The following is a 13,434-nucleotide window of genomic DNA, read 5'->3' on the forward strand; positions in this document are numbered from 1 at the left end:
ATTAAGTATCAAGGATCCTTTTCACTATTGGGCATGCCCGATTGTATGTCTTGTGAACACTGTTTATGATCGTTATTCCTACACAAAGGAGGGAGTAGAAAGCAGAGAGCAAAGAATCCTCTGGCCAAACCATGAAGTTGGCCTTAAAAGACAGAAGCAGGGTCAGCATCCTGAGCCCCACCAGCACCATCAGCTCCCTGAGAAAGGTAGCAGAGAGGTGGGAAAGATATACAAAAGGCTGTATTTGTTCTCCTGATGTTCCTGCCAAAACTGTTACAACATCCTGTCCCTAACTGGCAAAACAAATAGTACATGCCATCCTCCTGGGCTAAAACTTGTAAGTTACATTATACCCTGATATTAACATTAGAAACCAAACTGCTGGGGTGCCTGGTTGGCTCATTCGGTTAACTGTCCGACTCTTGGTTTCAGCTCAGGTCTTGATCTCAGGGTCGTGAGTTCAAGCCCCTCACTGGGATCAATGCTGAGCGTGGAGCCAACTTAGAAAAACAACAACAATAAACTTCTTATTTTGAAGTGCTTTTCACAACTTAATCCCTGACTGGTGTGGTGGGGAGTTGTCAAGAGCGTCTTACATCTCTCCACATCAGCCCTAATTGAGAGGCTCCCATCACCCCCCACCCAACCAGCCTTCCCTCCTCAGGGTTAGGACTCAGATGGAGAGGAGTATTCACTCCCCTTTCTTCCCTTGAGCTAGATTGACCCGGGTGGGATTTCTAAGGCTGGTCCCTATTCTCTCTTTACACACCAAGTCGAAATTCCATTGCCGGCCTTTCCACACCCCCTATGACTAGACTCTACCTTCCCACCTAGCCAACTTCTTGGTCTCTCCTGCTTCGTCCTCGGGCCTGGGGCCTTGGAACCCTGTGAATCCTCCCTATAGCTCTCCTGCAAAGCCAGGCACCAGTCCAACCCTCCACCAGCCCAAATCCATCTCTTCCTCCTCTGAATTCCTATGGCATTTATAGTTAACACCCTACAATTTACTGAACCACTTAATTATATCCTCTTGGGTACTGCTAGTGATTGTTTCTTGCATTTTAGTCTGGCCTCCTGAGTCGATATTGAACACCAGTGGGACAGAAACCATGCTTCATACATATTATTATGTCCATAGAGCACATAATAATAATAATAACAACCGTGGCCATTTATTAAGCACTCAGTGTATACCAGACAGTACTATATGTGTGCAATTTATCTAATACTCACATAACCTTTAATGAGGCATTATTATGTGTATTTTTCAGATGAGAAAACCAGTGCTCAATGCTCAGCTGACACGTGGCTGATAAGGTCTGAGTCTGGAGTCAGGTCAGTGGTCTCCCAAGGCCTTAATCAAACTTTTTGACGTAAGAAAATTGAAGTAAAGAAAATACTTCCCTAGGATCATCCCCTTTTGAAGGGAATGGACTAGAACTACTCCCAACGGTGCTAAGAAATGTAAGCTCCACTATAAAGGAAGCTGCTGAGAACAGGGACTTTTGTCTGTTTCATGTACTGGTGTATCTCCAACCTCTGGAGCAGTGCCTGGCTCACACACAGTAGGTGCTCAGTAAAACAGTTACTGAATGAACAAATGAAATCTAATCAGCAAACCTACACCAAGTAACCACCGAGCGTTAAGAATTGCTAAATGCATGAGAAAAATAATGTAAAAAGCCACTCTAATTTGTTTGACTTTAATTCACTTGCCGCAGAATACTTGCAGAGAACCATCTAGAAAGAGAAAGGGGATGCAAACCTAGGTTCCCAATTTGATGCCAAACGTGTCCTTTTCACGTTGGGAGGGCTGGGGGCTTCCCACTCCCTGTCTGTTCTTCTCCTCAATCCTCCATTAAAACAATCTGCCACCAAACAAAACACACAAGGTCCCAAAATGATTATTTGAGATTATTTAGGTTTTCTTGTTTTGCTTTGTTTTGTTTTGTTTTTTGCCTAGGTCATAACCATGTAAAAGCAGTGAAAACAAAACCAAGACTTTTGGGCCCAATTACTGTCAGTCATTCTCTCCAATGGCTTTGATGGTTTATTTCTTTTTAAAATTCAGTGTAACCTTACAGGAGTATGAGGCAGTAAAGGCTGGCATATGGTGGTGGCAGCGGAAATAGGAAAGGACTGGTGTAGAGGCTTTGTGATTAGCTGGGTGTGGGGCTGCAAGGGTTCCTGACGGGACTTCTGGGAGACTCGTATCATCATTAAGAGGGTCAGAGAAATGTAAAGGTCAAGTTAAGCTGGAAGGAAAGACGATGAATTTTACTTTCCTACAAGCTCATTTTGCTCCAGCCATACACACTTTGTTTTTTTCTAAACCACATCACCCTCATCTCACTTATTCAAACGAAAAACTAATCTTTCTGGAATATTCTTCTCCCTGATCCACCCATGGCTGGCTTAGTTTTGACATCACCTCTTCAGAAAGACCCTCGTGACCTGACGTCACACCTGAAGTGACCAAATAGTCTCTTGTCCCCTCTCCATGTTTTGTTGTCATAACAGTGCTCAGAATTACTTGAAGTTTTCTTGTTTGCTTATTCATTTATGGTCTATGTCTCCTCAACTACAGTGCGAGTTCCAGGAGAGCAGAAATGTCCTCAGCTACTCAACCACACCACATTCGCAGAGCCTGGATGTGTGTCAGGCACAGACAAGGCGCTCAGGTAGAAATGTCAGGTGGTAACATCCAGCTCACAGTGGAAAATGTCGGTCTGGAGCTCAGGGAAGCGGGACAGTTTGAAGAGGTGAGTCTGGAGTGTAACTCAAGAAACCAAAAGCAGGCACAAACTCTCTGTTATGACCAACTCTGGATAATTAGCTCAAGCGAGTGTAAGAAAATGCTCCCCCGAAAGTATTTTTCTAGATCAAAGTAAGAAGAAACAGCTAAAGTGATCCTTTTTCCTTTCTTTGAGGAAGGTTGGCAGAGTTTCTTTTGCTTCCAGTAAGATCGTGTGCATATGAAAACTGGAAAAACATGAACGAAGGGAAAAACTAGAGTCGTGAGTGTGTGCTCAAATGCCTTTAAGTTCTCTGGTAGCAGCTGCCTGATGTCTTCCCTAACACAACGGTCAGTCCTTGTTGCCCCTTGTGCTCTGATATGGAGGGGGCTCCAGAATATAGAGTTAAATCAAAAGGGCAGGTGCAGAGCAGTGCAAATCATATGCTACCTTTTGCATAAAAAGGATGAAATAAAGAAGAAAATACTTAGATTTGCATGCACACTGGAGAGATACAGAATAAGTTAATTAAAGTGGTTACATATTGAGGCAGGTGAAGTGGGGAACAAGGTATCCAGGCACAGGATGGGAGCAAGACTTTTCAATGCATACTCTTCCATGTTATTTTGATTCTTGAACCATGCGAATGAAATAACTATTATAAAAAAATGAAAATTTTAAGTTACATATAATTGATAGTAATTTGCTTCATGAAGCTCAATGATCACCTTACCCAGGTTTGGCACACATAATATTGAAGATTCAAGCCGGGAGGGCCACTGTCTGCATCTTGGAGTAAAGATGGGAGATGGGAGATGACATTACACTCATGTCTTCACAGATGAACAGAATTAGAGACTGAAGTGATGCTTCTAATTCTGGAGGTGGACTCCTGACTTGGTTTTCTTCTTTATAATCATGAAAATTACTGCCCTGAGAATGACAAAGGCTCATTATTCTTTCTTGCATGAACAGTGTCATGACAGGTGAAAAATCGTCTAAGTCACACAAACTTGGGTAGGTCTGAGCCCTAATTTAAGCAGGGAGAGAGCAGTTTACTTCTCAGCCTCCCGCTGATTCAGTCCCTTTATTGTTTGTAATACAAAAACTTGTAAACAGAGTAAATAGTCACCGATATGAGTCTGGTTACATAAATAAGTAAATGTGATGTGTGAATACAATGGAATCCCATGTGGCCTCACCATTAAAAATGATAACACATCCAGCAACGTCTACTAAAGTTAAACATACATTTACCCTACAACCTAGCAATACCACTTGTGTGTGTAATCCCAGCAGGAATATGTATGTATATCCACCACAAAACATGCAGAACAATGTTGACTGCAGTCCTATTCATAATGGTCCCAGATGGGAAACTACCCAAATGTCTATCAAAAGTAGACTGGGGCGCCTGGGTGGCACAGCGGTTAAGGCCAATTCTTGGTTTCTGCTCAAATCATGATCTCAGGGTCATGAGGTTGAGCCCCTGTGTTGGGCTGCAGCTCAGGGCTCAGGGCTCTGGGCTCCAGGTTCCATGCTCAGGGCAGAGTCTGCTTGTCTCTTTTCCTCCCTCTGCCCCTCCCCCCATCGCTCTTCCCCTCCCTCTCTCTCTCTCTCTTTCATAAATAAATAAAATCTTTAAAAAAAGGTAGACCAGGTAAGCAACGTGTAGTTGCAGGCATCTGATAGAACACCATATAGCCTTGGGGTTGGGCAAACACTAAACACCATATGGATGAATCTCACAAAAACACTGTTGAGGTAAAGCTGAAAGAAAGAATCACACTGTGTGATACCATTTATATAAGGTTCAAAGGAGGTAGATCTAATCCCAGGCCGTCATGCCAGCGGTTATCTTGGAAGGAGTGGTGACTAGGAGGGGGCAAGGGACGTTGGAGATGCTCTGTTCCTTGATCCGGCTATTGGCTTAGGCGTGTTCACTTTGTGAAAATTTGTGGCATTGCAGATGTAAGATTTGTGCACTTTTCTGTGTTTATGTTAAACATCAAAAAGAAAAAAGAAAAGTGATACTGACCCACATGTAGTGACGTGAAATACGGAAAGATGTGCTGACCCCGCTCCAGGGAGCGGCTCACGTGGTAAGCTCGACTTACGTTAGGTTGCAGCTACCAAGCGAGAAGGACTAATGGGCACAGAAAGCTACATCACGAGATGGTCCTCCTAAATGCTAACAATGGTTACCTTCGGGTCAGATTTTGAGTTCGTTTGTTTTACTTCTTTATACTTTTCTGTATTTGTTGGCATTTTTACACAGCATATGTATGATTTTAGATCAGAAAATGGTTATTTTTTTAAAATCTTCCTTTAAAATTAAAACCTGCTTTTTATTTTCCCTAGAAGCAAACCAGTAAATACCAAAGCCTATCCACCAGAGACATCGTGTACGCTGTGTGCATCTAAGACGCTTTGCGATTGCGTGAGCTTATAAGCATGTCCAAAGCTGGTCCTGAACACAGCAGCCAGCAGCCTTCGTGCAACACACAGTACAAACCTATGGTAGAATCAGGGTGGACAGAAGGGGAGAGGTCAGAGTCTCTGAGAGTTCGGGGTAAATGCTGTAGAAGTTTTAGGCAATCTGTGCTTCCTCCCTTTGAGCATAGAGCAGATGGGTCCATTTATTAAAGGAAAGGAAGCTCTCTACCATTTGTCTTTCTTCTGCCTCTAATCCACATGCTTTCCACAGCGCTCTCTCTTTTGCTCCGGTCGAAGGGATTCCACCACCTTTTTCCCCAAAGCTGGAGGATCTGGCCTAGTAGAGTTTCTTGTTTCTTCCTCAACTTCCTTGCCCACCAAAAGCCTCCTCCACACATTCACATACTTGAAATTCTTTTAATGGGCACCAATTACTTTTTTCTACAATCAAAACCCAAACTTGAAACGTAAATGACCCTAAGTGAGTTCACACAGTACCTTCATATTCACCCAAAGGTATAAGTGTCTCATATAATTTCTAAGGAGTAAGATTTGGTTGGGGGGCGCCTGGGTGGCACAGCGGTTAAGCGTCTGCCTTCAGCTCAGGGCGTGATCCCGGCGTTCTGGGATCGAGCCCCACATCAGGCTCTTCCACTATGAGCCTGCTTCTTCCTCTCCCACTCCTCCTGCTTGTGTTCCCTCTCTCACTGGCTGTTCTCTATCTCTGTCAAATAAATAAATAAAATCTTTAAAAAAAAAAAAAAAGATTTGGTTGGGAGGGGGGGATAGGGAAAGAAAGACCCAAAGCTTGCTCAGACCTGGCCAGGTTGCTGATGGTACCTGTGTGCCCCCGGCTTCCTCCCAGGCCTGCAGAGACGATCTCAAGCCACCCAGAAGCAGAAGGCAGCTGCCGTCACCCAGGCCAGATCTACATCCATTCCAGACTCGGGATTACAATAATTTGGGAGGGGGTCAACCGAGCCAGAGTCCCAGATGGCAGAAGAGCTGCTTTAGCTTAAGTCTCTTAGCTCTTTTTCCTCAGGGCAGGAAAGGTTTGAGACGATGAAGGATGAGGTTTTCCAGGCCTGGGACACAACCTTGATCCAAAGCCTAGTCATGGCTTTAATTTTTGTAAATCAAAGCCTCCAGTTTTTCTTCACTCTCTCAGCTGAAGACATGTTTCCCAGGATGCATGAAAACAAAATAAAAGGTACCAAATTAAAGATTGTGTGACACCCTGTGCCACTTAAACTGTTTGCAGGCGGGTAGAAATCACTGCTTTACTCAATTCCCTTTCCTGAGCTTTTCCCCTCCTCCTAACCATTGTCTTCACAAGATCATCCCATACTTGGAAAACGTTTGTCTAATTATCATCACACACGATGGGCCTATTGCCAGCTGCTTTTTATTTTAACTTCAGATTCTTTCCAGGGTGTTTGTTTTTTTTTCATGGGGGTGGGGAGTGGGAGAGAGGAGTGTGTGTCTGTTTTTGCTATTACACAGAACCGATCAGATTTCCTTTTATAATCACAATTAAACTTCCAGATCCGATCATATGAATACTTTGCGTCTAGAGGATTTGAATGTCTATTGATTTGGTCAATTTCACAAAGCCTTCCAAGTCCAGAAGTGAGAAACTGATCCATGAGGTTGAGCTAATCATTCTAGGGACATAAAGAGCACAGATGGGCTCGAGGAACCCAAGGCAGACTCCCAGCTCAATGTTCTCTCCATCAGCTGAGACTGGATACCATGGGGTTAAGCCCCAAATCCATTTGCTGTAGTCCCTCCAATAGGAAGGTAAGCCCCACAAGAGCAAGGCCTTTGTCTATTTTGTTCACCACGGTAGCCCCAGCACCTGCTTGGTGGGCATAATAAGGGGTGGGCAGCAAATACTTCTTGAATAATGAATTACCCTTTGCCATGCCCCCTACTGTGGAGGGGGTGGGGGTGAAGGAAGGGCATATGGCATAGATCTCCATACAAAGCAGGACTGTCAGGCATTAAAACTACTCAGAAAAGTGGCAGCTCTGAAAGGAGCTTAAGGACAGCAATCTGGCTGAGGGGCAAGATGTTGGGGCTTAGGGATGCATGGGCATAGCCAACATAGTTTTACTTCCATTGCATTATATTTCAGCGTTCCTGATGGAGTCATGGGGAGGGGAGAAGGGGAGACTCAAACTTCTTCCCCCTCTCCCTCATACCCCACTGGCTCAGACCAGACTGGAGCTGTGCTAATGGGAATCTGAGGTCCAATGACCAGAAAGTCACAGGATATTTGGGAGAGATCTCCCTTCTGCTTCCAGGAGTCGGCTTTCCTACCCCTGAAGAGCAGAAGGCATGGGGAGGAACATCTGTGAAATTTAACCTAGCTAGCCATCTTAACCCAGAAGTTCAGTTACAATATTTATACATTCTTATGTGAGAGTATCCTCGCCAGTCATCTAGAGCCCTTTAGAAGTGGAGCCCGAAGTTATCATCCACTGCTCTTCTGTGACAAACAATGACCCAATGTGGCCCACTGGACCTCCCTGACTAATGCAGAGATTCACTGGAGTAACCAGCTCTCTTAAAATGCATATGTATTCTAGAGGGGCTAATTTTGTAACCTAGTCATACCTCAGTGAGATTTACTTTAATAAGATAATCTAACAGCTAATATTAACTGGTATCTAAGAAAGAGAACGGTATTTTAATATTCATTGCAGTTTCCTTCCTTTCTTCTTTTTGGGGGAGAGAGAAAAAGAAGGAATAGTGAGGGAGCTATATTACCTAAAACAGAAATCATTGCTTTGTATGTGCTAGGAATTAACAGTCGATAATCTAGAAGAGGAAATAGAACAAACAACCAAATGACTATTAAACACAGCTACATAAGAAGGGCATCTGGATTGCTCGGTTGGTTATGTGTCTGACTCTTGGTTTCAGCTCAGGTCAGGATCTCAGGGTCATGAGATAGAGCGCTGAGTCAGGCTCTGAGCTCAGTGCAGAGCCTGCTTGTCACTCTCCTTCTGCTCCTCCCTGTGCTCTCTCTGTCTCTCTGTCTCTCTCTCATAAGTAAATAAACAAATAAATAAATAATCTTTTTAAAAGAAACACATCTACTTTGAGTGTCAGGGGAGGGAATGATTGCAAATGACTGGAGAGTGAGCAGTTTTTGAGCAAGGCCTTGAAGGATTTTGATCAGTGGAGGTAGGACAAGGGTCTGCCAAGTATTAGAAGGTTTGAGAAAAGGTCTGGGGTCAGGAGAGCTGGAGGGATCTGGCTACTGAGAAATGGTGAGATGAACGCTCTCGGGAGAGCGCTGTGAGGGGAGCTGGGGTCTGAGCCAGCCAAGCTGACACTGTGACTATCTGCAATGGGTCTGATGGGTTCCCGTTCTCGAAGCAGTCTGCAGCCTGGTGACTAGTGGCAGTGGGAAGCCATGGAGGCTTTTTATCAGGTAAGAGACATCAAGGTCAGCCTTAGATGACTGGTGTGGTGGTGAGTGGGGGGGTTGGAGGAAAGGTGTGGAAGAACAGGAGGCTGGCTGGCAGGCTGTCCCAATGGTCCAAATTAGGAGGAACACGGGACTGTCCTGGAAGAGTGGCAGAGGAATGGAAAGAAAAGGCCAAAATCATGCTGCAGAAGTAAAGCTGGGACTTGGAGAACATCAGGAAGAGATGACTTGGGCTTCTCCTTTGTGTGCAGGAGAGAGAAGTTAATCAGGAGTACGACAGACTAGCAGAACTCAAGGCAGATGTGTTGAGCAGGGCCCGGGAAAGGGGAAGCAGCAAGTAACACCTTCCGAGGTGGATGGCCTCTTAGAGACTTTGAGCATCAGAAGTGCACAGGGAGTACCAGAGAGGAGAAGGAGAGCAAGGAAAGAAGTGGGTAGGCCTTTTCAAATGCTTGTAGTTTTCTCCAGGATATTTCACAAGAATCCACTAACAAGTTGTTGCCTCTAGGGAGGCCAAATGGGAGACCCAAAGCAATGAGAGACTTTGCCTCTTAGACCCTTTGGTATCTTTTGAATTTTGAACATCCTGGAGTACTACCTACCATAATTCAATTTGAAAATATTGGGATCCAGGGCCTGGTGACTGCACACTGTAGTAAAAGAAACCCTGCCTTTCATGGTTTTTTTTGTTTGTTTTTCCATTATCACGGTGTACCAGTTAAGGAATCTGAGTGTTTCATCCCTCCCCACCCTTTATCCTATCTCCCCAAAACTAGGTGAAGTTTGTTGTTGTTGCTGTTGTTGTTGTTGTTGTTGTTGTTGTTTTCCCTGTGTTTGGGCTTCCACTTCATTACCTCCCCCAAAGAAATAAAGGTCTCAATTTCGATTCAGAAGCCTAGGTGTCAAGAGCATCTTAGCTAGGCCACTTCTTAGCTGGCATTGCTGTAGCAAAATGTGGCAGAGGATGAGTGTGAGAAGTGGGGGAGGTGGCTGGGTAGGAAAAATGCTGGCAGGGAGTGGTCCCTGCCCTTGCCCCAGTTTGGACAGACCTGGAAAGCAGTGTCAGGACGTCGTCTTCAGCATTCCTGCTCCGGTAGGCCAAGCAGATGGTGGATGGAAATGTTCTGTCCTCGAGCTGCGCTTTACAGTGTTTAGGGCGCTCCCTATGTGTCCAGCTCCTTTGTCTCCCTCAGGTCTTCTAGAACTTGCAACCAACCCCCCAAAGTCCCCAGATGGCTTGCTGGGGCTGGGGGTGGGGGTGGGGTGTGTGTGTGCAACCTGACCTAGGGAGAGAACTGCTATCCTGCTCGGAGCCCACTTCGGACAGTTGCCCACTCGTCTCCGGTATTTCTGGCAGATTCCACCACAACCCTTTTTCCCTTGACCTTCACCAGGGGGGCCATAGAGCTCACCCGACGCTGCCACCAAATAAAACTCATCAGGCGGGTAAGAACCTGGAAAAAGCGCCCTATGGGCCCCGCGGGGGACGTGCAGCCCAGTGCCACGGTCCTGCCCCCTCTCTTGTCCCCAGTTCCTCGAGTACGGGTGGTTCCGGCGAGGCCCGGAGCCAGACAGAATAGGAAGCGCGCGGCCAGCTGGGGAGAGCTCTTTGGGGAGCCCGGCCCGCGGGCGGAGAAGGTCTCAGGGCCCTGGGCGCACGCTTTACTGGAGCGGGAAGCGCGCCCCGACCGTCCCCGCGCACGGTTCGCTATTGAAGCCCCAACCCCGAGGGTTCGCGAGCTGCTTCCGCCCAGTGGGTACGAACCCGGGCTGTCCTAAATTCATTTTTTCTCCTCCCTTATAGTCTGTTAAATTGACTAATAAACTCAACACAGCGTTCTCTGTGCGGCTTCAAAAAACTCGGTAATTTCGTTAGAAAACGTTGAAATTCAACCCCGAAGTATTCAGTCCAAATGTTTAGTTAAAGTAACCCCGTGGGTTAATAAACTAAACAAAGGCAACCCATGCAAAACTGGAGCAATGAAAACCAGGCTAAATAAACGAAGGGAAGTTTATAAGAACCCTTTCGGAGGAAAAAAAGAGAAAACGCACCGGGCACGGAGGTTTAATGTGAAGCATGTGAGCGGGGCTCAGCTTACAGGTACGCGGGCCGACGCCGAAAAGCGCTGTCAAGCGGCCTCGTGGATTTCGGGTTGGTTTGCGCCGCCTGGGAAATCCTACCCGGGCGCCGCGAGCAGCCTGGCGGCGCGGGCAGCTCCGTGCTTCCCCCTCCGCCGCGAGGCGTCCAGCCGGGCCCAGGGCGCTCGGCTCGCCAAGCGCGGCAGCAGAGCCGTGCGTGCGCCGAGGGCGCCGTGCAAGCCGATCCACCCTGCGGTAGCGCTCTTCCCTCCCGGGAAGGGCCCCGTTAGCTCGCTTGAAAACAGCCCCGAGTGAGGAGCACTTGGCATTTTGGAGATGCGGGAGTAGTGGGTCCCGCGCCCGCAGACGATCTCTATCCCGGCCCCCTTGCCCCCGGGAGCCAGCCTTGGAGTAACAAAGCCGCTGCCGTGCCGCTGACCCCCAAGAAGCTCTGCTGGAAGACGAGGGCAGGCCGCGGGGTAGACGTTTCTGCAATTTTTGTCTTTTGCCTTTACGTTCCCGAAAAGAAGCCGAGGAGGTAGAAGGGAGAGGTATCTGGGAAAGGCAAGGCCCCAAATCAGGAGCCATTGTTTCCCGTTTGGGAGAAAAGCTGTAAAACAGTTCGGTCACTTGTCCACCTCGCCCTCAGAGCAGCTTTGACCATGAAAAGAAAAGGCGGGCGAAGGAAGAGGTTTATTTTTCAGACCACGCTAACTTCCCTCTGCCGGGCTCCTTCACCCCCTACCCACCTCCGGATTCTAGGAGGGGCGGCCCCCCAGTCCTCGGAGCCGATTCTGGAAGCTCCGCTAAGAGATCAGAGGCAATACAGGTTCGATGCTAAACGAACTTTCAGGCGGCGGGACAATGGCCTGGACCTCACACGGGGGCACCGCGCCTTCCCCCAGCCGCGCTCAGCTCCCGCCGCTTCTTTATTCCACGTGGTGAATCCTGAGCGTCTCCAAGGCCCCCTTACCAATGGGCCGAGCGGGAAACCAGGACGCGCAGGAGAGGGTCTGAAAGGAGGTGTGGGTTTTAATTTTTAAAGAGCATAATTGGGCTGAGGAGGGTTATTTTTTCCTTGACCAAGGGGGGAAGAAGAGGAAGGAGGAAAAAAAAAGGCGAAATACAACACATTTATCTATCAACCGCTAGACAAGACAAAGAGGTTTTAACAACAGTTTGAAAAGAGCGGCCTGTGAATGGTTACTATTCAATTTGTATTTTATTCCCCGCTGGTCATGGAATTGAGATCAGAAGAAAAAGTGAAAACACATGGCTGAGGTCAGGGGATCAGAGAACCACCACATACAGCAAAGGGAAGGGAAAGCAATGGGAACTCGTGTGAAGAAATGGATTATATAAACAGAGCTTACCATCGCCTGCGCCCCATTATCCTATAATTTACCCTGCATGGGAGCATAGAAATATATTAAACTAGTGATAGGTTTTACCATTTCTTTACAACCCAGCCTCGTGCCAATCAAGCCTACTATATACTTTGAGACATGTTTAGAATTCTTGAACTAATGTGTTTATTTTAAATATCACAGGGAAATTATTACATCACCAGAAAATAATGCCAGAGCGGGGGTCTGCCGCCCTTTTGAAGTCCTGCTGCAACGAAACATGATTTTAATTACATAATCACTTTGAAACTATAATTATACAATAAACGATGAGGATTAAGCGGGAAGTATAGAGTACATTAAAAATTGCTTAGGTCTTGAGAAAACAAACTGAACATGCAGGGGGAAAAGAAAGAGATGAAATCTGAGGTCCCGGGGAGAGGGTTGATAAATCCTGCAATCGCCTTCCTCTGAGCTACGGTGGTGACCGGGGCCTGGTGTTCGCTTTGCCCCGACCGAGCGAGGGAGGGGAAGGTGGGCGGCCGGGTGGCCGGGGCCCTGTAGCCCAGTAAAAACCCGTAAATTTGAGACAAAATCAAAGAGAAGCCAGAAAAACGGCTCTGGTGTTTTTGCTAACCTTCTACACCAAAACAAATAAACAGGGTCGTTGCTGTGGCGTTTAAGAAATTCATTTACATTGAAAACCGTCGTGTATCGAAATGCCACGGGGAGGTTGAGCATTGCCAAAGATTGGTTTGTTTGCCCTCCCATTCCAGGAGGAAAGGCATCCAACACGGACCGCGTCGTCGCTGGCGCAACGAGTTCATAAACAACAGCGCGTCTGCGGCGCGGGCAGCCCAGCGCCTGCGAACAACCCCTAGTGCGCCTGGTTCCCAGGACTCACACTCCGCCTCGCACCGGCCTTCTTGCCCGAGGCCCTTTCCTGAAAGTTGCCTGGGTGACGCTTAATTTTGCCTTTGAGTTTGTCTTTCCGGTGAGGCCGAGGGCAGGCTGCTGGGTCTTCCTTCCTACCTCAAAGGTAGAAACTTGGCTCTGTCTCAAGCTCCCCCATGCGTGTCTCTGTCTCTGTCTCTCTCCTCAGCATCCCTCTGTCCCCAGGACTTCTACACAGCCCCGGGTGCAGGGACCCGGCCCTGGACGCTGGTCCTTCTCTGGTTCATATCCTGGTGGGGGGTGCTGCACTGAAGCCCCTGGGAGGAGGGCTCTGGGTCTGGGTACAAAGTCCCCAGTGAATCTGGAAGCATGCTGGGGACAGACCCTTCGATCGAACTGCACAGGTAGAGGCTGGCGATTATCTTTTTTCAATGGCACCTACATTACCGCCTATGTTTTGTCAGGCCAGCAGCGCTCCAGGGAGGAAGTGTGCAGTGCCTGTTTT

The sequence above is a fragment of the Ailuropoda melanoleuca genome, chromosome 3, assembly GCF_002007445.2.
Source record: "Ailuropoda melanoleuca isolate Jingjing chromosome 3, ASM200744v2, whole genome shotgun sequence".
Classification (NCBI taxonomy): domain Eukaryota; kingdom Metazoa; phylum Chordata; class Mammalia; order Carnivora; family Ursidae; genus Ailuropoda; species Ailuropoda melanoleuca.